The following is a 24,385-nucleotide window of genomic DNA, read 5'->3' on the forward strand; positions in this document are numbered from 1 at the left end:
GTCTTAAACTGCCATCATTGAAGTATTTTTTTTTTCATGTCAAAATAAGGAGCATTGTACAAAACAAAATAACCAGTGATCGGATCTTAAAAGCCTTTGACAAATGTTCAAACCACTGCTTTACCCACGTGTGTTCTAGCTCTGGCCCAGCCCATCGATTTCTGGGAACAATCATAATGGTTAGAATGTTTTTCCATTCTAGAATTCGTAGGGGAGGAACTCAGAGCCAGATTCAGAAACGGGATTAAATTATTCTGGCCCGGGAGCCCCGAGTTGGTGTGTGTGAAAATTGATCGCATTAGTTTTGGAACCGCCTCCCAGGCGTGAGCCAGGTGCCCTATTCCAAGCCCATGGCGAAATTGGCTCAAATTAAACGTGAAATAAATAGCAAATGGAGTAATGAGTAGGATTGTTTTGTCAAATGTAAACGTGATTGCTTTTGATAAAAACGCTATATCTGCCTTCCCAATGAAAACTAGTTAGAAATGTCAAAGATATTGTAGCGACTCTGGTTTATGAACATGGATTTTCGACTCTGCCACTTGAGCAGGCTTTTGTGGCAGTCAATGGCGCGCTGGACTTCGAGATGTGTTCCCTGCCTGTTTCATTTCATTGGTGTTGGAAGGGATCAGACCTGGCATCCTTGGCCAATGACCGCGTTCTTGTAAGACTGGGTCCTCTGGTCTAGTGTGAGGACGCGCTTTGAAAAGAGGGAGTTGTGGAGCGACCCTGGTTTATCAACGAAGATATCAACTTCGACTTTGTCACTTGAGCATGCTTTGGTGGCACAGTCGATGACGCGCTGGACAAGGCAGCCCGGGATGGCCCTAAACAGTTTCTCATGCATTGTTAACCAACCCGGATGTGATATAATTCTGGCCACATGTTGATTCAGTGGGGCTTCTCCGTGCAGGACGTGGGAAGGGGGTGGGACGCACACACTGTAAACAGGAATAGGTTCATCACCGGTCACTGAGTTAGCAAGCTAAAGTTAGCTAGTTAGTCACATAAATGTACGTTCAGCCTGTTAATTATTTCAGTTTGATTTGACTTATCTTACGAAGGCAGCATGGCTTAACATAGTTTCTTTCGTTTTTGACCTCGACATTGTTGCTCGATAGGTATTTTCATAGCTACCATGCTGTCGCTGTTAGCTAGCTAATGCTAGCATCGCTAGCTAACCTCATATCTGGATGCCTGGAAGGTTCCCGAAAGTGAGCAGCATACTGGTAAGTCAACTTTAGGTGGGTGGATAATAATGTGATGTACAGTAGGCGACAGTACCGTTATAGCATTACTGAATGACAACAATATAGCCTATATAATCACTACTAGTTGGTTGATATGGGGTGCAGTAGGCTACAGTACAACATTCCTAAATTATAACAACGTAGCCTTGTGACCATCTAGTAGTTGGGTTAGGGTACAGTATACAGCAACAATAACCTTCCTACTCTTTTGTTATTCGTTGGGTCCCTTTACAAATTATGTTGTTTTTGACATGGTAAAATAAGCTAATGGTTGTGTACACTCTCGCAAGATAGAATTGTGTGGTTTGGTGGCAGATTTTCAGAAGAAAATAGACATACAGTATAACATCAATTCTCAATCAGATGAGGGTACACAGCTAATGTAACAGGGTTATATTGGTGATTCCCCTTGCCACTTTATTGATAAGCCAATGGGTTTTTGGTTTGAGTTTGTCTTGCCTTCACCTACTCAACATGGCATCTTATTGGCTGATTTGCGTAGCTTGCTTACGAGGGGGGATGTTCCAGTTAGAATCGTCCCAGTGAACAAGCACCAAACCAGCGTTAAGTTGTTGGTTCCAAAGCACTGTACATCAAAAGTGATTTTTATACTCCCAAGTGATGATTTAAATGTACAATTTATATCAAATTGTTTGTAAATGTTATTCGAACATCACACATAAGATGCAGCGGTTTTTGGAGAATATTTGTTGTGCATTTTGTTGTAGAGAATTCCCGCCAGTACTAGCTAGCAACTTACTGTGTCTGGTGGGGGGGGGGTCATATATTTTGTACAGTGCGTGAGTGCAGAGTTGGATGGTGAGACGTGCAATTTTGTGTCGTTCTTATCAGGTACATTGTTAACGAAATTATATTGTAATTGTATTATTTTGGTAACTCCCCAGTGAACAAGCACCAAACCAGCGTGCGTGAGTGCAGAGTTGGATGGTGAGACGTGCATTGCATGACGTGCAATTTTGTGTCGACTGGTGCTACATGTTGGAGTTCCGTGTCGATGACTGATTGTACACAACGCAAGACGAGTACTGTTACAGTGGTGCCGTGACCGTTCTTCTGGATCGGATCATCCTTCGCCGTGGTTGCTGTTGAAGAATCAGATAAGACGTTGCTTGTGCAGTTTATGGCGATATCGCATTTCGCCACAAGAGGGCGCCACTAGAACGTTTTATCGAAATTTATGATTTCTCTGGCTGAGGCTCCACAGATAAACGATAACTTTTGTGGTACTTGTTTAATTGCAATTCTAATGTATATCTGATATAAGTAGGGTGAGTTTTACCAGTGTACTAGATATAGGTTATATTTTGACGTGAGGTTTATAAAATATATATATATATGTTTTGCTATTTACATTTTTATTAGGGTGTTGATTTCCCATTGTTAAAATGGAAGGTGTTGGGAGAGGTAGGGGTTTCCTGTCATTTAATCTGTCACCATCTGTTGGTAGGGGTTCAGCCAAAATTCCAGTTACTTCTACACCTATGCCCAAACTGGAGGGTTTTGATGATAGTTTACCCATGGACATGCCCAAGGATGTGTATGAAAGAGTTTTGCCAAATACAGGGAGTGGGGAGGTCTCCATGGATTTCATAGCAGACATAGTACAGCAGATTGGTCATTCCATTGGGGAGAACATTGCCTCCTGTTTGGAGTCAAAGGCAAATGTTGGACAAGTTGGGGACAATGTTATGGGGAGTGTATGCAGCTCGAGGGGTATGGATGTGTCAGGCCTGAACCTGGTATTGAAGTCTGATATCAGGGAACCGGTGTACTTTCGGGGGGATGGCTCTGAAAAGTGTACAGTGCATGAGTGGGAGGATATGGTAATGGTTTACATGCGTAAGAGGGGCGTGTCTGTGATGGACCAAGCAGTTGAGGTAATGGGCAGGCTTATGGGAAGGGCCCGCGGGGTTGTTAAAGTTGGCATACGCAGCAATCCCTCCATTGATTTATCTAAAGGCCCGAGTCCCATCTTTGACATACTGAAACAACATTTTAGTGACACTGTTTTTTCAAGCATGCCCCTTGCTGACTTTTATGCCACATTACCTCTGACTGATGAACAACCATTTGAATACTGGCTCAGACTGAACAGGGCTATGGAGGTTGCTGAAGATTGTCTAGAGAGACAGGAAAAAAGTGTTGAAGACTCATCTCGTGAGCTCACAGTCATGTTCATCAGACATTGCCCTAATGCTGAACTGTCGCTTATCTTTAAGTGCAAGCCATTACAGCAGTGGACTGCTGCAGATGTTCATGAGAGGCTGGATGAATACAGGAGGGAGTGGAGGTACTCTCACTTATCGAAGTTGACCCCAGCCATCGCAACAATGAAGCAGGAAGTTGGCGCTGTCATGCCGATCACCATGCCTGCTGTGAGAACCCACATGGAAGTACCCAATACGTTGCCTTACCCAGCCCAGACTTTTCAGGGCTCAGCTGAGCCGATGGAACGTATCCTTGCAATGCTGGAGCGTGTGCTGGAGCAGAGGCCACAACAGTCTGACCATAAGTTCCAAAAAGGGAATAGGAGCAAAGTGAAGTCTAATGGGCCATGTAACGTGTGCGGGGATGCTGGACATGATACTTACTTTCACTGCAGGGCCAATCACCTCTGCTTTCTTTGTCATGTAGCTGGCCACGCACGCTCTCAGTGCCCCAAGGCTGCAGCTCTGAGCAGAGCTGGTGGGAGTCCCCACAGTAATCACTGCTCAGCTTCCGGAAAACTAGTAGGCCTGCATGTAGAAGGGGAGAGTGTTCGGCCTTTTGTAGAGTCCCCATCAGTGAGAGCTGTTGATTTGGAGTCTGTATATAAAAGTGTTTGTGACGAAATGGAGACTGAGAAGAGTATCATAATGCAGAACACACAGAGACTTTCTCCGTATGATGATTTATTCTATGCCAAGGTGTGAATAGGAGGAGAAGTGGAAGTGAGAGCTATGCTTGACAGTGGATCCATGGCTTATACCTTGAGCTCTAGGGTCTTACCTGAACTGTTGCATGCAGGAGTGTTGAAAAGTCCACCATTGAGTCCTACAGAGGTAGTCTTGGTTGGTTGTGGTGGGTTGAAGACGAGGCCTTTGGGAGTATGTGAACTGGAGATGGAGGTGTACGGATGTAGAGTTGCTGTGCCTACACTGGTGGTTGAAGGCCAGAGTGATGACCTCATCTTGGGCAGCAATCTCCTAAAGCACTTGATTCGCCACCTGAAGATGGATGGAGATCTCTGGAAGAGAGTTTATACTCCTGTGTGTGACGGTTGCAAAGCACTGTACATCAAAAGTGATTTTTATACTCCCAAGTGATGATTTAAATTTACAATTTATATCAAATTGTTTGTAAATGTTATTCGAACATCACACATAAGATGCAGCGGTTTTTGGAGAATATTTGTTGTGCATTTTGTTGTAGAGAATTCCCGCCAGTACTAGCTAGCAACTTGCTGTGTCTGGTGGGGGGGGTTTCATATATTTTGTACAGTGCGTGAGTGCAGAGTTGAATGGTGAGACGTGCATTGCATGACGTGCAATTTTGTGTCGTTCTTATCAGGTACATTGTTAACGATATTATATTGTAATTGTATTATTTTGGTAACTCCCCAGTGAACAAGCACCAAACCAGCGTGCGTGAGTGCAGAGTTGGATGGTGAGACGTGCATTGCATGACGTGCAATTTTGTGTCGTTCTTATCAGAATAAAGCTACATGACTGGTGCTACATGTTGGAGTTCCGTGTCGATGACTGATTGTACACAACGCAAGACGAGTACTGTTACACTAACCCATATTGAATTTCATTCATTCTTAAGTGTGGACACTAATTATTGTTAATATTCCAATTCTCTAGGCCCTCCATTCCCAAACCTGAAGCCAACTGTTCCCAGCAGGAAAAACCAGGAAAAGGTGTTGGCTTAAGGTACAACTTCCTATTGAAGAAATGTAAGACAACTCAATGTCATATTTACTGATATGAAAAGAAGCATATACACGCAATCTATCAAATGTATTTTATAAAGCCCCGTTTACATCAGCAGTTGTCACAAAGTGCTTAAGCAGATACCCAGGTTAAAACCCCAAAGAGCAAGCAAGCAGACGTAGAAGCACAGTGGCTATGAAAAACTCCCTAGAAAGGCAGGAACCTAGGAAGAAACCTAGAGAGGAACCAGGCTCTGAGGGGTGGCCAGTCCTCTTCTGTCTGTGCTTGTGGAGATTATAAAAGAGTAACATTTTTGGAGATTATAAAAGAGTACAGCCATTTAGGCCAGATTACTCAAAGCTGTTTCAGCGTTCACAGATGATCAGCAGTGTTAAATAATAGAGAGTGCAATAGTTCAGCACCTCAGGTGTAAATGCCAGTTGGCTCTTCATAGCTGAGCATTTAGAGGTTGAGGCAGTAGGTCCGGTAGAGAGAGGCAGGATCAAACAGCGGGTCTAGGACAAGGTAGTACCTCCGGTGAGCCTTGAGCAGGTCAGGGTTCCATAGCTGCAGACATAAACAGCAGAGACTGGATCAGCAGCACGACCAGGTGGACTGGAGACAGGGAAAGCCAGGAGTCGTCAGGCCAGGTTGTCCCGATGCATGGTCCTAGAGCTCATGTCCTGCATTTACCGTACTTGTCAATCCAGATCTGAATATTTGATATCCTTTAAATTGTACGCTGTTGAGAGTAGTTTTGTTCCAAAGCTAATCACTGAGTGTCCTACTACAAGGATGTGGTCAGGTTGACACATCCTTGTCAACCTGACCAAAACAGAACACACACGCATATCACATTGCAAGGGTAAGTACGATGAGCAGTTGCAAAAAAGAAGTCTGCTGCGTGGGTTGCTAGACACACACACACACGAACATAATTCATTTGTTGTATTGTATTTATTGTGGATCCCCATTAGCTGCTGCCAAGACAGCAGTTACTCTTCTTCGGGTCCAGCGAAATTAAGGCAGTTATACAATTTTAAAAACATTACAATATGTTCACAACACATTAAGTGTGTGCCCTCAGGCCACTACTCTACTACCATATATATATATATATATACACACAACACAAACTCCTTGTGTACGTGTGTGTACAGTGCATATGTTATCGCGTGTATGCATGTCTCTTCACAGTCCCCGCTGTTCCATAAAGGTGTATTTTTATCAGTTTTTTTAAGTCTAATTTTACTGCTTGCATGAGTTACTTGATGTGGAATAGAGTTCCATGTAGTCATGGCTCTATGTACTACTGTGCGCCTCCCATAGTCTGTTCTGTTTAGGTTAGTGTGTAGTCAAGGCTTTGCCAACCTGCTCGGTGGGTGACAGGTAACCGTCTTTCCACCAAGCTGTTCCAGGCCTGGAGTGGCACGCTGGAACTTCCAAAGGCTTGTAGACCTGAATGTGTGATGTGGTCCAGGTACTTATCAAACACACGTATACACACTCACTCACTCTGTTTTGTTGTATAATTATTTTAACTTAAGAAAATTGTTCCTCTCTGTCGTCTGCTCCTGCATCTGCTACACTGGCCACAACATGTGATACAGGTAATTATCACATGAATGTATACACACATGCGCACTCTCCCACACTTGGGGCTCTATTCAATCACATCCGCTTTAGCCGACATCCACATAGCGGTTGTTTTGGCGGTGTCTGAGGTGGAACTGTGTTAGAGCTGGCCAATTAACAAGCGGCTCCTGGCATTATACCTTAAGCGGACATTGCCATTGGCTGCATGGAGTCGCATTAACAGAAATCTCATGCAGCCCTATTTACAAGTTAGAACAGTGGAATTTAAGATGTAATCTGCATCCCAATTAGGCTGATAGAAATCCTCATTATTTAGATGAATGATTTTGAATTTGAGCGTCATTATTTCTATTGTTACATTTTCTCGTTCTGAACTTGTAACGCAAGTAGGATGGGTGTGGGTTTGTGACAATGATCAAGAGCTGCTTCTTACCAAGTTGACAGGTCCAACGCAGTTACACCTCCGACACCTCCAAGACATCAGCTATACGGGTGTCGGCTATCGCCGGTTAACGCTTGATCTGATTGAATCTAGGCCTTACACTCATTCAGTCTATGACTTTTGTATAGTTGTATAGTTATTGTATGTTAAGAAAATTGTGCCTCTCTATTTTAGATCTGCCACGCCCAGCAGTTCAGCTGCAGTCACAGCAGTCTTCTGCTGTGGTAGTTAATTTACCAGCTGCACCAATGCCTTCTACACTGGCCGTGAAAGGAGAAACTTATGGGTATTCCCAGATGGATACAGGTAATTCAGAATTATTAGATGTACACACAGACATGTTGTTGAGCTGTATACTTACTGTCACTTTGTGCATCTCTCATTCAGATCTGCCATGCACTCCACCACTGCCTGACAGCCTCACCCAGAAGTGCATACACTGGGCCTATCAGAGATGGGTGTCTGACAAGGAAAAATAAAACATGCACACACATACACACATCCACAATGTAAATAAGTTGTAATTACTTGTTTAATGTTTGCTCCATTTTATTGTAGGATTGGAGATATCTACTCCCTCATAGCCATGCTCAATATCTACATAATTACTCAAACTATCTATCAAATCAAAGTGTGATTGATAATATTGTAAAAGACTTGCTTAATGTGTAGTTTTAGGACATTTTGTGTGCTTTTTTTCTGAGTTGAAAAACATGCCTCATACACACATTAGACCCAATGTAAATCGGTTGTAATAACTTGTTTATTTTAATGTATGGTGAATTTTATTTGAGGAAAATATCTGCAATAAAGTGCATTCACAGTTAAAGCAATGTCCTATTTCTCAGAATACATTGTGTGGCCAGAAGGAAGTCGGCAGACCTGCACCCCTTGGCCTGTGTGCAGGTTTTGTCATCTGGAGATGGGGAGGAAGAGTGAAGTTTAAAGGTTTATCATTAATATTCTATAATGATTACATATTAGAATAATACATAATAGAGTGTCCAATAGTTTCTGTATTGGGATTGTTTCATGTTTTATTTACTTAATCCTTCCTAAGGAGGGATCGAACCATGTCTCAAAAGCAGCAGAAAAGGTCAAGTAAGGTCACCAAAATGTCCGTTACAGCTATACACGACTGGCCCCTTGTGGGTAGCCATCACTTCTGCTTCAAAACAAGCCGTTCTGCTTTTTGATGTTGTATTTAACCTTTATTTGACTAGGCAAGTCAGTTAAGAACAAATTCTTATTTACAATGACGGCCAAATCCGGACGACGCTGGGCCAGTTGTGCGCCGCCCTGTGGGACTCCCAATTACGGCCAGTTGTGATACAGCCTGCACCAATTAATGATAACATTGGTATGATCCAATGTACTGTGAAGGTATCCCATATTGCGTAATCCTGGGGCTTAATTTATAACCGGAAACTAGAGACCTAGCCAAGAAGGTGGCTCTGGTACAAAAACAAAGGTATAACATTTAAGTACAAGGGGTAAAAATACCATATCTGTGTCCAAATGACACCATATTCCCAAGCGCACTACTTTTGAACAGAGCCCTATAGACCCCACTCATGAAAAATACTAGTGAATTACTACACAAACCCTGTTTGAGCAGTAGTGACTATGTAGTGAATGTGTAGTTTATGCACTACTCAAGATACACAAGTAGTGTTCAGTAGGAAAACAGTCGTGTTTCCAGTAGTAATCAGGTAGAGATTTTTAATACTTGGTACCACACTAGGGCTTGGCTACCAGCTTTTCGTGACCACAGAAGTCAAAACAGAAAGTAGTAGTAGGTTAGCTGGCAATAATCTTCCATCCTTTGTAGTCCTCTCTTTCATAGCCCTGTAGGTTTTTAGGATATACCCAAAAGCTCAGTAGTTACACAGTAGTCATTAAGGGGGAATGGAAATAAATTGTAAATACATAGTGTTCACCAGTAGTGAAGCATCCCAATGTATCACTCATTACTACTTAAATGACTACATAAATCACTACCGGTTTATTACACATCTCAATAGCAATCAAGTAGTAAAACCAGTAGGTTTTGTGTAGATCTTGTGTAGTAGTGATGAGTAGTAATTCAGTAGCACTTTTTCATGAGGGTAATGTACTACATAGGGAATAGGATGCCATTTGGGACACAGACCTTGAGTAAACAGACCAGGTGGATGTTTGGGTTGTTAGAGGCCGGAGGTTAAATTCAGAGGACATTGTCTCGTAATTGTTATCTTGTAACTTCATTTAGAGTCTCGCATAAAATAGCTGTTGTGTATTTTGTGGTCTTGATGCATGTTGCGCCTAATGTGCCAACTGGGTTTTGAACCCAGGTTGTCTACGCACCAGAAGGCCGTGTTAGGCCGCTAAACTAATGCAAGCTAAAGCCTGGGCATTAGTTTGGGGAGTTAATACTAGTCTCAGGCAAGTTTACTCATCACATAAGCATGATGGGGCAACGCATTGGACAATGCCACTGTTTGTTTGACTTCTGTGAGTGCAGGTTTTCCTTTTCCAGTTTCAATGTCATTGAAGGCATATATTCCCCTCGGAAAATGTCTTGTTTTAGAAAACTTTATTTCAATGTGCCTATCCAATATGCATCAGTTAAGATATCTATCACAGTGAGTTAGTTAGCAGACATGGTCTAGCCACCCTAGACCTGAAATGCAACCATCTCCAAATGAATGAATGTTAAATCTATTCAGTTCTTACATCTATTATAGACCTGGCCAATCAAGTGTGACCTGTGACTGCAGTGTAATCAATTAAAAAACAAGCCAACCTGGAAACCTTAGTTTAGCATAATCAGTTTAACTCAATGGGGAAGCTCCTAGTCTCTGGGAATTAAATAAACATTTGGGAACTGAAGATCTGCTTGCAAATGGGCACGCAGTCCCCATTTTACAGGAGTATTTATTTTTTCTTTGAGCCACTTTCCCATGATCATACCTTTAGCTTTTAACGGGAGCTCGTCCGCGGTAGTCCCAATCTGAAACATTTGGCATGCTTCTCAACCCAATTAGTTGGTAAAGACCTTTAGAGTCTGTTAATCTGTAAACAAACATAGCAAGCCATTCATAGAACCCAACCAGGAAGCAAGCATATATCTAGTTCCATACCCTTTACACTAGGTGTGTGTAGCGACTGGCCTATCTAGTATCTGCTATGCTCACATGCAAATCATAGAGCAATGACTTGTATTTAAATGATGAGGGTATAGGAACACTTTGAGTTATATCATAAGGTTATGTAAAGTCATTAAAGGATAGTTCAGTATTTTACAACTTGATGTTAGATGGTTCTTCAACCTGATAGTAGTCTATTGGTCAAGAATAAATTTAATCCAGGATTCTGTTTTTTAAACAGCCACTACAAACTTAAGCTAACCTTAGCCACCATAAGCAATGTGGTGACAGACAGACAGAGACCGATAGACTGTGTAAATCAGTGGTGTGTGGTGTAAATCAGCTACTGCAGCTTTACTGCTGAACTCACTGGCACTTGACTTCTCCATGTGTCTGATCCATCAGGGAAACCCTGGGCTGCAGAAGGGCAATCATTAGCCAAGTGTCAAGTTTGGTCTCCACATTCAACACCACAGTTCATGGTTTGGTCGTGCAGTAATGTAGTCGAGTCACTAAAACAGTCAAGTCCCAGTCGAGTCCCAAGTCCACAATATCTGATTGTCAGAGTCCGTAATATTCGAGTCAGGAGTCCTTTGGTAGTGAAAAAAGTTAGATTTTGAATTCTAGTACCCCTTTAGGTATAGAAAATATATATTACAAGATTATTTGATGAAACACTGAATTTGGCCTTACTGCTATTAGCCCACACAAACCCATTGAATAACCAATTTGTATGATATAAAAAATAAATGATCACAAAAAAAAATCATAATATTGAGTTGTCGGACATGGACTCTACCAGGTGTCGAAAGCATGTCAATGCAACTTGACACAGTTGTGTCAAGTTGGCTGGATGTCCTTTGGGTGGTGGACCATTCTTGATACACACAGGAAACTGTTGAGCACTGTTGAGCAGGCTACCTTCAGATTAGTCTTGTGAGGCTTGTACAACATGTACATATGTGTTTGTGAGAGTCTCACCCTTCCACAGAGGGGTCATACTAGTGTTTAGGCCAAACTGTTCGGACGCAACAGGCAGAAGTTGGCAGATCGGGTGTACCGACTTCAAACGAGTCCCGTGACTCTTGTGGGCGTCGTAGAGCAGAACGGAGAAAACCATAGAGTTCGTGAGAGTCTCATCTTAGAGTGGTCATATTAAACCGTTTGTGGACGCAAGAGCTGTTTTCGTGAGAAAAGCGATTTTCTTTTAGATGTCTCATGGTCTGATAAACACCGCTGTATCTCGGCCACCTTCCACCGCAGATTTGGTAGATGTGGTGGATTGAGCCACGCAAAAAACAGATATCTCTAGTTTAAACAGACGGATTTTGATGGGAATATGTTTATTATGTTAATTACATTTTTGCGGGGCGCAGACACCGTCTCTAGGGGGTTAGGCTACATTTGCTTACAATAGTGCACATTTGGTAGGCTAAATACACTGAACAGAAAGTTACATTTCATCAGTCAATTGAAATAAATTCACAAGGCCCTAATCTATGGATTTCAAATGACTGGGAATACAGATATGCATCAGTTGGTCACAGATACTGTACATTAAAAAATAAGGTAATGGCTTGGATCAGAAGAACTGTGAGCATCTGGTGTGACCACCATTTGTTTCACGCAACACGTCTCCTTTGCATAGAGTTGATCAGGCTGTCGATTGTGGCCTGTGGAATGTAGACCCACTCCTCTTCAATGGCTGTGCAAAGTTACTGGCGGGAACTGGAACATGCTGTCGTACACGTTGATCCAGAGCATACCAAACATGCTAAAATGGGTGACATTCTCTGGTGAGTATGCAAGCCATGGAAGAACTAGGATATTGTGTACAGCTTCCAGGAATTGTGTACAGATCCTTGCGACATGGGGCTGTGCATTGTCATGCTGAAACATTAGGTGATGGCGGCAGATGAATAGCACAACATTGGGCTTCAGGATCTCATCTAGATATCTCTGTGCATTCAAATAGCCAATGATACAATTTTATTTTATTTGTTGCTCGTAGCTTATGCCTGCCCATACCATATCCCCACCGCCTCTGTTCACAACGTTGACATCAGCAAACTGCTTTCCCATACCAGGCCATACACGCTGTCTGCCCGCTACAGTTAAAACCTGTTCAGTGATTAATCCGTGAAGAGAAAACTTCTAGAGTAGGAGAGGATGAGTGATATATAATGAGAAGGATGGATGATATTGTTCTCCCCTAAGTGGAGAGCTGAACAGACATGGGGTACATGATGTAGATAAAGAAATGGAGGAAACTACTCTACACTCTACCGTACATCTAAAAAATGTAGAGTAATTTCCTCTCCTTTTCTTAATCTACACTGATCTGAGAAGACATCTGGATAAAGACCTTTCAAATCAGCGCAGGTCAAATATGGGCTGCGTCCCAAATGGCATGCTATTCCATATGAAGTCCATATGAAGTGCACTACTTTTGTCCAGGCTCTGGTCACAAGTAGTGCACTATATACAGATGTAGGATCTTAATTTGATCACTCTTTTGTTGTGGAGAATTTTCCTATACAGCAGGAAATGCAAACTTGCAATGTGTTCAAGATTTTAAAAGGCTTTTAAATGTTGAAATTTCCACTTTAAAATGTCTAACTTTTTTGCCCTAACAAAAAAAGATCCATGAATTATAATTCACATTTCTTGTTACTGCAGGATTATTTTCCTGCTATTGCAAACTAGCTCAAATTAAGATCCTACATCTGTAGGAAATAGAGTGTAATTTGGGAGGACTGCCAGGGAGAGTAAATAACTTTACATTATTGAGATCTCTCTCTGTCAAGACAGTCCTCCATGTCACTTTGAACTTGTCTTACAGCTGTGCCAAATTTTAGGGAGCCCCCGTCTTTAGCCTTGTTTGGGTAGCTTTGATTCGAGTTTGGGTACAGCAGCTTTACTTTAGGCTTCTCTGCTAGATTTGGCTACAGTCGTGTTGCGTGCCTCCACCCACCATTAAGCCCCTGAAAATGTATGTCTCTGTCTACTCAGTACTGTGTACTCTAAGCTTTAGCCTGGTGCCTGGCATGTTCCAGGCGGCAGTTTACTGGGAGACTGGACACGCAAACAGCACAACCCATGCTGTGAGCAGTGTCACATCCACTACTAACAGGGGGTCATACTGGGACTTGTGTGTGTGTAGCTACAGTACATTGAGGGAGCAGTGTCGGTGGCTTGTTGGGTGAGACTTACAAGGCTCTCAGCCACCCCGGCTAATAGGATTGGGCTGGGTGCCAAAGGATTCCGGGCCGACAGAAGACCGCTTCAAAGGTCAGGGGTCACAGGGAAACTTAAATAGGAAGCAGCAGGATGCCAAGCAGAGAGAGGAAGGTGGGGGGAGTTTGGGTTTTGTTGATCAGGTTGAAAGGGATTTGATTAGAGCCCCCATTCTTGCCAGGGTTGGGATTTGGGTGGGCAGGTAATTCGTAGGGAAACACGCAGTATTTGAGATCATGAAATTGTTTCCCCAGCCTTAATCTGAATGTTTTTGGTCTCTTGACCTGTTGGTAATGGTAAGGCAGCAGTGTAAAAATAGCATCAAAACAAGCAGATATCAGGTCATTTTGAGCAAACACACAGCGTAGCAAATCTATTACATGGAGTTTAAACCTAGAAATGTCTGCCTCATGGCTCTGGTCCATCCCCACAGACTTACCACAAGGTCAATGAAGGACCCCAAGAGTGTGTTATGTTGTAGTGTGTATGAGCCTGCGTTCACAATGAAATAGTCCCAATAGAAAAACCCTATGTGGCACTGCTGAATGGCTCAATCAAAGTTCAAAGTATTTGAAAGAAAATAAATACTATTCAGACCCAGGTTTGATCTCCACCATACAGTGCTACACTGATGTGTCATATGTCACCATGTTATGTCATAAGTCATGTCAGATATCATCATGTTATGTATGGATTACATAAAGCTAATCTGTGATCCATCATGCCATTGTTTGCAGTAGCTTTATGATGGGACTACTCATATTAATGAAGCTTATCTGAGATCTGTCATTCCTGTGTTTTTCCCATAGCCTAATGTTGATACTCCTCAGTAAACATGCCCTGAGGAGTGTGTTTTCACTATGTTCAGCAGCGTGAGCTGATTATGCTGTTATCGTTGGCATAACCATAAAAACCTGGCTATGGCTCATAAAAGAGCTATGCTCTGGGACACACTGAGCCCGATCGGGCTGTTAACATCATAAAACAGAGGCAGCACAATATTATTGAGTAAGTGTGTGCACACACACACCCACATACACACAGATACATAGATACAGACACGGAAGTGTCACAGTCTGGCCAGTTGCCAAGAAGTGTGTGTGTGTGGAGAACATTTCCTGTATGATAGACTATGGCATTAGGTAAAATTACTCTCTTTAGGTAAACATCCTTTAGGAGTATGGGGTCCGTAACATTACTGATACACTGTAACTGATCACCTTTAAAGTTATTCCATAGAATAAACCATTTTGACCTGAGGAATGGTTACCACTTAACAATCACTGCTGAAAGTACAAATAACAAGCCTATAATAACCATATAAGAGAGTACGTTAGTGTAAGGGTATTCGGGCAATGTGCAATCAAAGTTTGATGAGGACAAAAGGTAACGCCTCTGAACAAAGTGGTGAATCCATGTGGTGAAATGGTGACGCCATGTTCAAGGTCACATCGACAGATTGTTCACCGAGTCGGCTTGGGGATTCAAACCAGCGACCTTTAGGTTAGTGACCCAACACTCTTAACCACTAATGGTGTAACACCTGTCGCCCAATGGAGTGAGTAACTCCTGAGGCACTGAACACACACACACACACATATCCCTTCTATCCACACACTATCTGTACAGAGGCATTCTTTTGATAAAAGGCATTTTGAACGTTGATATGAACTTACTGGCCTTAGAATATTGAACAGGATGGCATTTAGGGCTCCCGAGTGGTGCAGTGGTCTAAGGCACTGCATCTCAATGCAAGAGGCGTCACTACAGTATCTGGTTTGAATCCAGGCTGTATCACATCTGGATGTGATTACAGCGTCGTCCCGGTTTGGCTGGGGTAGGCTGTCATTGTAAATACGAATTTGTTCTTAACTGACTCGTTAAATAAAGGTCACATTTAAAAAAATGACATGGTATGTTTGCAGTCAGGAGAACAAACCTTTCCTGAAATCTATCTGAACTATGTGAAGGGAATAGAAATAAAATATTTCCATGTTTTTGCCAGGTAAGTCAGCAAACATTTCCTTTGGGAGCTCATTTAAATGGCAGCATCAGCTACAGCAGTGTACAACTATTGTATACTATAACAGCTACTGTATACAACAATAAGAGAGAGTTTGTTGAAATATCATTTGCAATGCGGAAAACTTGCTGACTGCACATACAGTTATATTTTATTATCATAAATATCAGTGCAATAATTTTTAGGTATAAGCAAACGAAAGTGATACTTCCGGGTATAAGACATCGTATTGTAAACGTATTCATTCAGAAAAAGTCATATGAGTCATATGTGAGCAGAGTAAATAGTTGCAGTGAGTTCACATAGACTTTAGTGTAGCCTCTAATTTTCAGTTGTCATTTCCATTTTGTGAAATAACCCTGTGGACTGCAACAGGGAGGGACTACCTGCGCATGTCCAATAAAACATTTACAAAATCTGTTTCCATTGCAAAACGTTTTGCTACATTCTACTAATTACAATACCCTTTAATGTCCATTAATTACGGCGGACAATGGAAATGTCTTCTGCTCCATTCTCAACCCCCCCAGACAGCCACATCACACGTACAGTTGAGATGAGTGTACAAAACATTATGAACATGCTCTTTCCATGACCTAGACTGACCAGGTGAATCCAGGTGAAAGCTATGATTCCTTATTGATGTCACTTGTTAAATCCACTTCAAATCAGTGTAGATGAAGGAGAGGTGACAGGTTAAAGAAGGATTTCTAAGCCTTGAGACAAGTGAGACATGGATTGGGTATGTGTGCCATTCAGAGGGTGAATGGGAAAGACATAAATATTTAAGTGCCTTTGAACTGTGTATGGTAGTAAGTGCCAGGTGCACCGGTTTGGGTGTGTCAAGAACTGCAACGCTACTGGGGTTTTTCACACTTAACAGTTGCCCGTGTGTGTCAAGAGTGGTCCACCACCCAAAGGACATGCAGCCAACTTGACACAACTGTGGAAAGCATTGGAGTCAACATGGGCCAGCTTCCATGTGGGACTCTTTCAACACCTTGTAGAGTCCATGCCCGAATTGAGGCTGCTCCTAGGGCAAAAATATTAGCAAGATGTTCTTAATGTTTTGTACACACAGTGTACATTTTCATTATGTCATTTTCAAAATCTGTAGTAGACAAATTAGTATAAAATCTATAGGTATACCAAATGGATAAGTGATTATCAATTAAGAGCCGTCATATTAAGTAATAGTAAAATGTATTGCAACAAATGAGAAGAGAATATCAAAAGTAAAGTGAGCATTGCATTGTGAAAGGCAATTACTTTATATGAAGATGTATTGTAATGTGAAATATGTATTTCTAGATTAAACATTGATTAAGTTTGGTGAAAAGGTGACTATGATTTTGTGTGTTGTACTTGCCTAAGTACAACACACAAAATCATAGTCACCTTTTTAATCAAACTTAAAACAGATCATCAGAAGCCAGTTGTTTAAAACTCTAAGTACATTTTCAATTGACTAATTGAAAATGTGCTTAGAGTTTTGAAACAACTGGCTTTTGATGATCTATTTGAAGTTTTTTAGTAAGATTTGTGAAAATGTACCACATACGATAAAAAAAAAACGAACATAAGTTTACATTACGTTATATTGCATTGAGGATCCCTACAGGTTCATGAATAAGCACTTTATGTCACATTGCACCACAAGCTTTGCTTTTAAGGAGTTTTTTTATGTCCAAAAACGTAAATCGCAGGCTATTATGATTTAGGGTGGAGGACTTTTGTCTTTAGGGAAATCAAGCCTAAGACGGTTGAATTACAGTCAACACTGGGACTTCCTATAGGACCATCTTTCCATTATTATGGGTTAGTAATGAGAAAGTAAATTATAATTTTTATTCTATATGGTTAATGGTGTTAACCTGCAGTCACATGGGTATATGGTAATAATAGACCTTATTGGTGATTGGGTGCAGAATGGGGGAGGGGGGTAGGTGCGCATGGAGGGAAGAGCTGTAGAACCAGCTATTCACTCGGATTGTATTTTTACATCAAATTTTTGTCCCAAATGGCCCTATGTTGTGCACAAGCTTTTACCCTGGCCTCTAGGACTCTAGTCAAAAGTAGTGCACTATATAGGAAATGGGGTGGCATTTGGGACACAGATCTAAAGCCATTTCTCTGTGAAATGCTATTGGGGCCAGTTGCACGGGAACCTGAACAGAATGGACATCACATAGACACATCATTGAAACCTCTTCCCACATACAGTCCCTTGCGAAAGTATTCGGCCCCCTTGAACTTTGCGACCTTTTGCCACATTTCAGGCTTCAAACATAAAGATATAAAACTGTATTTTTTTTGTGAAGAATCAACAACAAGTGGGACACAATCATGAAGTGGAACGACATTTATTGGATATTTAAAACTTTTTTAACAAACAAAAACTGAAAAATTGGGCGAAAAATTCTCTAGAAACCTAGAGAGGAACCAGGCTATGTGGGGTGGCCAGTCCTCTTCTGGCTGTGCCGGGTGGAGATTATAACAGAACATGGCCAAGATGGTCAAATGTTCATAAATGACCAGCATGGTCGAATAATAATAAGGCAGAACAGTTGAAACTGGAGCAGCAGCACAGTCAGGTGGAAGTTGAAACTGGAGCAGCAGCATGGCCAGGTGGACTGGGGACAGCAAGGAGTCATCATGTCAGGTAGTCCTGGGGCATGGTCCTAGGGCTCAGGTCCTCCGAGAGAGAGAAGGAGAGAATTAGAGAACGCACACTTAGATTCACACAGGACACCGAATAGGACAGGAGTACTCCAGATATAACAAACTGACCCCAGCCCCCCGACACAAACTACTGCAGCATAAATACTGGAGGCTGACACAGGGGGGTCAGGAGACACTGTGGCCCCATCCGAGGACACCCCCGGACAGGGCCCCCTGTATTTTGGTTAGCGCGCCAGGAGGTGCTAAAAGATTAGGTAAGTAGTGGGTAGGCAGGTAAGGTAAGGGGACTCTGACTTTTACTTTCTTTGCTTTGGTTCCGTCCAGCTCCTTTTCCCCACAATACCGTGTTAGGAATTTTTAAAAATCCCTGTAAACGGTCATTTTCTCTGCCTCTGTTGTCCTTCCCCTGCACCTACAATCACATACCTTTTTCACTCCACTGGGAGTTGAGTTGTAGCAGGGTGTTGCGTTCCCTCCGCCAAGAGACATATGTAAGTAATTTTACTGCTGCTCTTTAAATTAGTTAAGGGCACAGGGCGAGACCCAGGTTCAGACACGGGAGGCAGATGGTTTGAGTCTCTGATATGTATTATAATCCAAGGGGCAGGCAAGTAAATAGTTGTGGACAGGCAAAATATCATAAGGTCAGAGTCCAGGAGGTACAGAGTGGCAGGCAGAAGGGTCAGAGTCAAGGCAGGCAAAGGTCAAAACCAGGAGGAAAAGCAGGAACACAGAACAACCTTATGGTTGACTTGGCAAGATGAACTGGCAACTGGAATAAGTACCCAGGGACTAATGGGGAAAACAGGTGACACCTGGAGGTGGGTGGAGATAATGACAAAGACAGGTGAAACAGATCAGGGTGTGACAATTTGTTAGATTAAAAAAAAATATATATATATATATATATTTGTAATATTTTTCTTTTTAAGGGCTTGCAAGTAAGCATTTCACTGTAAGGTCTACCCCTGTTGTATTCGGCGCATGTGACAAATACAATTTGATTTGAAGTATGTGATGCTTGGTGTGTGGATACAGTGTATTTTAGGCTCTGCAATCCAATTTCTCCCACACCTAAAGTTAGTGGTGGCACGTTCCAGGTTGTCTTTTTTGTAGTCATCTCAGTAGATTTCTACATGATATTGATAGGGTTTGTGGGGTGGTAGTTAGTGTGTGCATGTGTGTGTAGTTAGTGTGTGCATGTGTGTGACCTGTTCTTATTATTGTTGTCTTTACCGCCCATGCTTCGTAGTCCAGCAGGCGTCACATGTATGCAGGTACACTACCGGTCAAAAGTTTTAGAACACCTACTCATTCAAGGGTTTTTCTTTATTTTTTACTATTTTCTACATTGTAGAATAATAGTGAAGACATCAAAACTATGAAATAACACATATGGAATCATGTAGTAACCTGGGCTGGACCTGATTGGAGTCTACATGTGGAAAATTCAATTGATTGGACATGATTTGGAAAGGCACACACCTGTCTATATAAGGTCACACAGTTAACAGTGCATGTCAGAGTTAAAAACAAAGCCATGAGGTTGAAGGAATTGTCCTTAGAGCGCAGAGACAGGATTGTGTAGGCATTGAAGGTCCCCAAGAACACAGTGGCCACCATCATTCTTAAATGGAAGAAGTTTGGAACCACCAAGACTCTTCCAAGAGCTGGCTGTCTGGCCAAACTAAGCGAACATGGGAGAAGGGCCTTTGTGAGGGAGCTGACCAAGAACCTGATGGTCACACTGACAGAGCTCCATAGCTCCTCTGTGGAGATGGGAGAACCTTCCAGAAGGACAACCATCTCTGGTGGAGTGCTGCAATCAGGCCTTTATGGTAGAGTGGCCAGACTGTTGGAGTGTGCCCCTGACTATTCTTAAATAAATAAACAAGAAAATTGTGCCGTTATTTTGCTTAATATAAGGAATTTAAAATTATTTATACTTTAACTTTTGATACTTATGTATATTTTTGAAATTACATTTACTTTTGATACATAAGTATATTTTAAACCAAATTATTTACACTTTCACTCAAGTAGTATTTTACTGGGTGACTTTCACTTTGAGTCATTTTCTGTGAAGGTATCTTTACTGTTACTCAAGTATGACAATTGGGTACTTTTTACACCACTGTCTAAAGGACTTTCAAACCAAGAGGAATCAGATTCTCTGGTCTGATGAAACCAAGATTGAACTCTTTGGCCAGATGCCAAGCATCACGTCTGAAGGAAACCTGGCACCATCCCTACGATGAACCAGCATCATGATCTGGGGCTGTTCTTCAGCGGCAGGGACTGGGTGACTAGTCATGATTGAGGGAAAGATGAACGGATAATAGTACAGAGAGACCCTTAATGAAAACCTGCTCCAGAGCAGACTGTGATGAAGGTTCACCTTCCAACAGGACAACAACCCTAAGCACACAGCCAAGAGAATGCAGGAGTGTCTCTGAAAGTCCTTGATTGGCCCAGCCAGAGCCTGGACTTGAAATCCTATCTAACATCTCTGGAAAGACCTGAAAATAGCTGTGCAGCGACGCTTCCCATCCAACCTGACAGAGCTTGAGAGGATCTACCTGACAGAGCTTGAGAGTATGTACATAGGTATGTACATATAGTTAGGGGTAAATTGACTAGGTAACATGAGAGATGAACAGTAGCAGCAGTGTATGTGATGAGTCAAAAGAGTTCAATGCAGATAGTCCGGGTAGTTATTTTGCAGTCTTATGGCTTGGGGGTAGATACGGGCTACCCACTGGGCAAAAACTGGTTTAATAAACACTATTTCAACAAAGAAATAGAAAGACGTGATGATGTCGAATCAACATGGAAAACCTTTTATAAATGTTTTATTTAACTAGGCAAGTCAGTTAAGAACGAATTCTTATTTTATAATGAAGGCCTATCCCAGGCAAACCCAGATGACACTGTGATACAGCCCGGGATAGAACCAGGGTCTGTATTTATTTATTTTTTAATTATTTTTTTATTTCACCTTTATTTAACCAGGTAGGCTAGTTGAGAACAAGTTCTCATTTGCAACTGCGACCTGGCCAAGATAAAGCATAGCAGTGTGAACAGACAACACAGAGTTACACATGGAGTAAACAATTAACAAGTCAATAACACAGTAGAAAAAAAAGGGGAGTCTATATACATTGTGTGCAAAAGGCATGAGGAGGTAGGCGAATAATTACAATTTTGCAGATTAAAACACTGGAGTGATAAATGATCAGATGGTCATGTACAGGTAGAGATATTGGTGTGCAAAAGAGCAGAAAAGTTAATAGATAAAAACAGTATGGGGATGAGGTAGGTAAAAGTGGGTGGGCTATTTACCGATAGACTATGTACAGCTGCAGCGATCGGTTAACTGCTCAGATAGCAGATGTTTGAAGTTGGTGAGGGAGATAAAAGTCTCCAACTTCAGCGATTTTTGCAATTCGTTCCAGTCACAGGCAGCAGAGAACTGGAACGAAAGGCAGCCAAATGAGGTGTTGGCTTTAGGGATGATCAGTGAGATACACCTGCTGGAGCGCGTGCTACGGATGGGTGTTGCCATCGTGACCAGTGAACTGAGATAAGGCGGAGCTTTACCTAGCATGGACTTGTAGATGACCTGGAGCCAGTGGGTCTGGCGACGAATATGTAGCGAGGGCCAGCCGACTAGAGCATACAAGTCGCAGTGGTGGGTGGTATAAGGTGCTTTAGTGACAAAACGGATGGCACTGTGATAAACTGCAACCAGTTTGCTGAGTAGAGTGTTGGAAGCAATTTTGTAGATGACATCGCCGAAGTCGAGGATCGGTAGGATAGTCAGTTTTACTAGGGTAAGTTTGGCGGCGTGAGTGAAGGAGGCTTTGTTGCGGAATAGAAAGCCGATTCTTGATTTGATTTTCGATTGGAGATGTTTGATATGAGTCTGGAAGGAGAGTTTTACAGTCTAGCCAGTGACTGAAGGGGTTAAACCAAGGCCTTATACCTTTTAAACATGTTAATACATTGTAATGATAAACTGTAAGGTCTCCTCTTTAGGAGAAAAAATAATAATTTGTTGCCAGGGAAAGTCACACAAGGAGGACTGGGGAGGCTATATGTTACAGGATGTCTTAGACATTTTGCAGAACCTGGGGAGAGCTATCATATACTGTACTCTGTACCAACTTCTGCCTACAATTGTATTACTAAAAGAGATTTTCAATACTTAAAGAGTCTGTGTTTAATTTCCATTACTAATATATGTTTGATAATTATATAGACTTGATCATCTGTTGAAGAAATTGACCAAAATGACTCCTCTAGCACTGAGATGCAGTGCCTTAGACCGCTGCGCCACTTGGGAGTTTGGGAATTTCATATTTTTTTCACCCAACTGAACCTAAATCCAATGTCATTGTGTCATTTTTGGTTGATTTCACATTAAATTCACGTTAGTTAACAAATTAAATCAAAACTAGACATTGAACTGACATCTGTGCCCAGTGGGCAGTTGATCTGGACATGAATAAATCATCTCTAAGGTCTGCCATGACCAACAAGAGAAAAAAACTCCTCATGCACTTCCCAATTTTGAAAATGCACCCTGTGCATTCTATTATTGCACCTTTCAAGAGTAAATTGAAAGCCTGAAAAGGCAGATGGAAGATGGTGGATGTGTATTCTTTAATGGTCTGGAACTGTTTGGAAAACTCTGATTTAGCAGTGGAGTTAACATGACCAGATGTTGGGAGATGGAGAGAATTTGAAGGACCCTTGAAGGAAGCTTAATTTGATGGGCCAAATTTCACTGTCACTCTGAGGTCGTGGTGTGGTCCTTTTGTGGAGGTCAGTGCTTTTTGACCACATTCGGTCGTGTGGTTGAACCTCCGGTCGAGCCCCAGGGTCAAAAGAAAACCAAGGCAGCTGGGGTTGTGGGGGTTCTATTTGTGTTTCAGTGCTCCTCTCAGCTGGGTGTGTAGGTGTGAGAGCAAAAGAGAATGAGACCGAGAAAGGATTCGGTTATAATTTTTGTGTGTGTGTATATGCAGCAGCAGTAAACAATTATGTTTACCAATTATGCTGATAAAATGATCAGATGAAACTATTTCCCCAACACACTCCACCAGCGGTCATAGAACACGCTCTCTCAAAGAAGACTGAAGGCTCCCTTTCTTCTATTTTCTTATCCATCCTTTCTTTCCTGCTGTAGTTTGAAAAAAATATGTTCAGAAACAGGGCCTGTGAGACTGGAACAGAACAGTAGCTCAGTGGGGGTATAACACTTTGTACTTGATATGATGACAGGCGTTGCATAAGACTCATATCTGCCTGGCTTCTGAGCTCCAGTCATCTAGTACTGCACGTGTGTGTGAGAGAGAGACCCTTTCTGGCTGCCTTATTAAGCCCTGTCCGACACTAACCAGGAAGGAAGTCATTTGCTGAACATGAGCTTCCTATGGTCTCCTTCTAAAAGGGGAAAATGTTTGCAGGCAGCAGGAAAAGGCAACGATACTAAAAAGCCCAAGAATATCCCGATGGGAGTTATGGGGATGCAAATGTACAAGTATCTTCTGAATGGAGAGAGGATATGGTCTCTGTTACGCGTTTTTCGCAGTGGCGTGTTGTTTGTCCCATCAAGCGTACCTAGGAGGGATAGAGCCTCCACAGGGACAATAGAGCAGAGTACTCTGTGCACTACGGTTGAGAACTGGAGCAGTTGGCCTATTGATGTGAGAGTGTTGTGGTGTGAGTGAGAACCCTCTTGACCCTCTCTGGCTGCCCAATTAAGCCCTGAGTCCGACACTAACCAGGAAAGAAGTTATTTGCTGAATTCGTTTTCTATGGCCTCCTAAATAGGATACATTTTTCAAGCAGCAGAAAGAGGCAGAAATACTCAGACGCCTGGAATATCCTGATGGGAAGGAGGGTTCTCTCTTTTCGTTTCAACCCATTACATGAGTTTGTCCATGAGTCCCAAATGCCACCTTATTTCCTACATAGTGCACTACTTTTGACCAGAGTCATATGTAGTACACTACATAGGAAATAGGATGCCATTTGAGACAACAACAAAAAAGTGTTCGTTGGTGACTAATACAATTAAAAATCTC

The 24,385-nt window shown here is 42.1% G+C and overlaps 1 long non-coding RNA gene across 8 annotated transcripts; it reads left to right on the forward strand.

Moving 5' to 3' along the window:
- The first annotated feature begins 555 nt into the window (after window positions 1–555).
- LOC109906275 (uncharacterized) lies at window positions 556–8,056 on the forward strand. Of its 8 annotated transcripts, none has more exons than XR_004203424.1 (5): window positions 676–1,229; window positions 5,117–5,208; window positions 6,529–6,665; window positions 7,398–7,529; window positions 7,611–8,056. It is a non-coding gene; the product is annotated as an uncharacterized LOC109906275 (long non-coding RNA). The 8 variants fall into 8 exon arrangements; XR_004203425.1 differs by having other exon boundaries at window positions 677–1,229; window positions 6,534–6,665; XR_004203426.1 differs by having other exon boundaries at window positions 680–1,229; window positions 5,117–5,185.
- Window positions 8,057–24,385: the final 16,329 nt, after the last annotated feature.

This window comes from Oncorhynchus kisutch, linkage group LG16 (assembly GCF_002021735.2).
Source record: "Oncorhynchus kisutch isolate 150728-3 linkage group LG16, Okis_V2, whole genome shotgun sequence".
NCBI classification, from domain to species: Eukaryota; Metazoa; Chordata; class Actinopteri; order Salmoniformes; family Salmonidae; genus Oncorhynchus; species Oncorhynchus kisutch.